We start from the raw sequence: 5,071 nt of genomic DNA on the forward strand, positions 1-5,071 counted from the left end.
GATGGGGCTTCATCGCCAAATGTGGAAGTAAGTTGATCGATGCACTCTTGTCTTGATAATCCACGTCGAAAATCGTAAAAAATCATCGCACGAAAATGTTCACGAGTTAATTCCATTTTATTGTTGTCGCGCAATCTCCAAGGCAACATAAACAACACAAATGAAGCTATTGACAAAACATTTGAAGTACGTTATGGTCAATAATGCCAGCCGATTCCGTGCAAACGTCAAATCGCGCCTAACTTCAATCAGTGTTGCCAAGGCTCAAAATATAAATAGTGACCCTCGTAAATTTGGCCCTTAGAGGTTATTCGTTATGAAAAATTGGACAAACAGTCAATAAATCACACTCAACAGTTCAATACATAGTAACATAGGCGCCGACACCATGGGGCTTGGGGGGGGCTTGAGCCCCCCAATGTTAACGATGTGGGGGCAGAGCCCCCCAATAATTTTGCTTTAGAGGATCTAATGTTTTATTTTGCTTCTCTTGTAAAGTTTACTCAGAATTGTGCCACATGAACTTAACTTTAAATACACATTTGAAATGTTCTAGACCATCAATTTGGGGGGCTGAGACCGCTAAACCATCAACTTCGGGGGGGCTATGACCAGAGACAGCCAAACACATGACTTATTACTATATACTAAGTATGTAATTATGAGTATTGTTAAAATTTTTACTAAAAAGAGTTTCAAAAGACGATGTGCATGAACTAGGGTAGTGGATGGGACGTTCGGGCTACAAATGGCTCTAACATGACATTCAGAACGAGAGCATTGATATATTAGGGAGATCTGTTTTGTGTTCTGTGGTAGCAGATATTAAAAGTCGGGAATATTTTGCTATTATGGTTGACGAAACTTGTGATATATCCATTCGTGGACAATATTAATATTCTGCATTAGAACTGTGAATAAAAATTTTGATATTTTTGAGGAATTCATGGGCTTTTACGTGATTCCGAACACTGAGATCAAAACTTAAAAAAGGGAGAGAGTGAGTCATTCATTAATTTATTTCAGTGATCAGAGTTCCCAATAATTTTGACAAGTCGGCGCCCCTGCACAGTAAACACATTTGGAGAGGAAGGTTCAACCCAGATTGTGCCGAGAAAACCAAAAGAGAGACGGTTGAATAAATGTGATGATGCGAGAAAACCCCTGACTAAGTGTTCCTCAGTTACGACCGTTAATAGAAAATGTTGCTGGCAAGATGATATCCAATCAAACCGTCCGACGTGCCTTGTGGAAGCATGGATATCATGGCAGAATACCACGAAAGAGGCCGTATGTAAATAAGGTGAATCGCAGGAATAGACTTCCATTCGCGAAAGAGCACATCCACAAGGACCAGGAATTTTGGGATAGTGTCACATGGTCAGACGAGTCCAAGATTAATATATACGGGTCAGATGGGATAAATAGGGTCTGGAGAAAATCAAATAAAGACAATGATGACATTAACACAGTTCCCACAGTTAAACACGGTGGTGGGTCATTAATGATTTGGGGCTGTATGTCGTCCAAAGGTGTTGGTACCATCCAGTTTATTGATGGTATCATGGATGCATGTGTCTATTTGGACATATTGAAGAATACTGTAAAGCAGAGTGCCCAAAAAATGGACATGCTGCCTATCTACAGATTCCAACAAGACAATGACAGTAAGCATAAGGCGCGAGTTAACATGAATTGGCTAATATGGAATGTGCCCGAACTACTACAAACACCAGCTCAAAGTCCAGACTTAAATCCCATTGAGCATTTATGGGCAATTTTGAAGAGGCGAGTCCATAAAGCAGGCGTCAAGTCCAAACAAGAGTTGAAAACTGTTGTGCAAGCAGAGTGGAATAAAATAAGCTCTGAGACATGTCGGAAACTGGTTAATTCTATGAAGAACAGGTGTCAAGCAGTAATTAAAGCCAAAGGATACGCATCAAAGTATAAGAACTGTCAGTCAATTTGCTCTGAATATACTTTTTTTTTCTTTTATATTATTAAGTGTACGAATAGAAAAGTTGTACAAAAAATGGCATGTTTCTCTTTCAGTTTCATTGAATTTATTATTGTCATTGGTTATACAGAATTTGGGTAAGATTTTGTGTTCCTAATGATATTTGTTATTGAATTGTAAAGAAACAATTTCAAAAGAGTGTATTTCCTTTCAGATATTATAGCATTTTCTTTGAAAATCCGTGTGTACGAATAAGAATGTTACATACTGTATCTATAACTGTACCATCCAGTGCATGACTAATGCCACACTTCTTCAATGAATCAACCACGGTCTTAGTTTTCACTGAACCCCATGAAGCTTTGAGACTCATTCACAAACTTGTGAAATGCTAAGCCTCTTCCTTGAGGTAATCAAAAACTGATCGGCGTATAAGACGCATCTTGTTTTTTAGACCTATTTTTAAAGGTAAAAAGTGCGTCTTATTGCCGGAAAATACGGTAATTGTCCACTTCAGCTAGGCTAATCCAGAATAGATTTATAGTTTTAAAGTGTGATATGTACCACTATGTGCCTTAGGTATCGAAGCTGGGACACCGAGAGGTATTTAACTAAGAGTATATTTCCCTAAGAACCTATAACGTAATACCTGTAACTGCCTTGGTGGGGCATGTCTGACCTAAGATATACACGTATTTCTGAAATATACCGTCATAAAGCTCATGTAGCTTCTTTTTCTTTCAAGAACTGCGTACACACACATATGAGCCTCACCGATGGCGTAGTGGTTGGTAACTTCGTAGCCTTGTAATCACGGGGTCCCTAGTTCGATACCCGGTTGAGGCACAATGTGGTTCGGATCACACTGTAAACTATAAAGTCCCAATTAACTTCTCTGTACAGCATCAACATTCTCTTTTAATACTGAATTAAGGTAAATGTATTGGTTTGAACAAAATACAATTACTATTAAACTTATTTGAAATAGAAAACTAAATGAGCAACACTTTATGTCCAGGTCGGGACTTTAACCCAGAACATTTGCTGGCAAGCTGGTTAGTCGGGTTCTCAAGTCGCTCGGGCACCGAGACGGCATTTATATGACTTGAAATTAATGTTTGCCAAGTTACTACATTTGAAATTTTAATTATACAATTACAATGGAAATAATGTGTGTCACTGTGCTGCTTGACTGCTTATAAAGAATTCCTACCCTCAAAGCATGTGATCAGAGGAAATAGGTTTCACTACAACGAACTTTCCTCGTAATTGGCTGTAAAATATAAATACATACATAAATAAATATAATTACATTACACGGAAGGGTAGGACATAAATGACTTGCAGTTGTTAACAGTCTAATGCTCGACCAGTGGTTGCGCTATGCCCCGAAGCTAGAGCACACTTGAGACTTTCTCCCGCATAAAGTGAACTTCGTTCAACTACCCGCACGTCAAACTGGATCTTGTCCAACAACATTTGTATAGTAAGGATATATTTCAACAGATCTGTAACAGCCGTGATCGTCTAGTGGTTAGGACGCTGCGTTGTGGCCGCAAAAACCCAGGTTCGAATCCTGGTCACGGCACTCAAGATCAACATTTTTGTCTTTCAAATATTTACAAGAAAGTATTGCGTAAAGCTAATTAAATTTATTTAGTTTTCTATTAACTAATAACATATTTTTACGCATAAAATTCATAGGAAGTCGTCTTGTAAGCAAGGGATCCAGTTTCGATTTCTGGACATATTTCAGTGGTCTGGATCTCACTTCAAGCTGTACGTCCAATATCCAGTAACCTGTAGCTATGTGAAATGAATGGGTTTCTTTGATTTTCAACTCGTTACAATGGATTCTTTGTACAGCCCTTATCGAATAATATATAGCCTATTTGTTATTCTTGGAAAAACCTTTTAAGCTGAAAGCCATGTCTGCGCTGTACGACTCTTGTTTTGTACCAAAATCCTTGCCAAAATCTGTCTACAACTCGGGTAAGACTATCGACCTAACAGTTCTGCAAGCGATGGGGGAAAGCTTGATTTTATGCCCTTTCCTGGGCTCTCGAGAGGCAGACGTGCAACTCAAGCCCAGTCCTTGCTGCATCACGTGATAGAAACTGCTAAAATCACCAAACTTGACTATCCTAACCCACTCACCGTGAAGTAATGGGCCATATTAGTGGTGACGTCACCAGCAGACAACTGAGCAAAATTGAGTCCAAACAAAACATGAATTGAAGACTAAAATTGGTAAACGCTGTAAGTGCCACAATAATTCAAACACCGTTTTCCACGTTAAACTGTGAAATGTGCCATGCTTTATCATGTGGAAAAGTGGCTGGTAACCCTCTAAGTAGTTCAAAGAGCGTGTAAAGAGGTCACTAGTGTGAACGTTCTTACGGGCTGATGTGCGGAACGATACGGTTTTCCAACACTTTCGCTTTTGGCACTTACAACGTTTACCACTTTTAGTCCTCAATTTTCCATCGGAAAAAAAATGTGATGTGTGTCGTACATCAACGTAAATATAAGATTTCGTAGAAAATGTCGATACCGTACAGAGAATAAGGTAAAGAATAACTGGAATAAGGAAATTATACATTTTTGAAGAAAATCTAGCCATTCCGGTTACGAAGTTCAACTGCTGCGCCGATGCGGTTAGGTTAGATAGAAGAAGAAGAAGAAGTGTTGTGGTAGTAATTCCAACCATCTTCTGTTATCCTATGTAAGGTATGTGTAACATATTGACGTATTCTCCGAAATCTCAATTGTACATTTACGATTCACATCACAATTTTCTTTCATAACTGCAGTCACAATTTGAAAATTTGCCTCTTGCAATGCCAAATTCAATGTTATCGAATAGGGAAACACCACGTGTCGGGTTTGTTTGGACTCAATGTGACGTCATACTAATATACTAATATGGACATTGTCAACACGGGAAATGAGCCATGTGAGACCCCAAAGAGAGCATAAAATCAAGTTTTCTTTTCTTTCTTTCTCTCCAGCCGATAGTCCAACCACCCAAAGTAAACATTTACCTAAATAGCAAAACTGATAATAAGGATATAACAAATGTGGCTAATTCCGTCGACAAATACACATTACACA

General features: G+C 38.7%; 1 non-coding gene across 1 annotated transcript; it reads left to right on the forward strand.

Annotated features, from left to right (window-relative positions):
* Positions 1-3,473: 3,473 nt before the first annotated feature.
* On the forward strand, positions 3,474-3,545 carry TRNAH-GUG (transfer RNA histidin (anticodon GUG)). The gene has a single exon. It is a non-coding gene; the product is annotated as a tRNA-His (tRNA).
* Positions 3,546-5,071: the final 1,526 nt, after the last annotated feature.

The sequence above is a fragment of the Lepisma saccharinum genome, chromosome 1, assembly GCF_977018435.1.
Source record: "Lepisma saccharinum chromosome 1, izLepSacc3.1, whole genome shotgun sequence".
NCBI lineage: Eukaryota > Metazoa > Arthropoda > Insecta > Zygentoma > Lepismatidae > Lepisma > Lepisma saccharinum.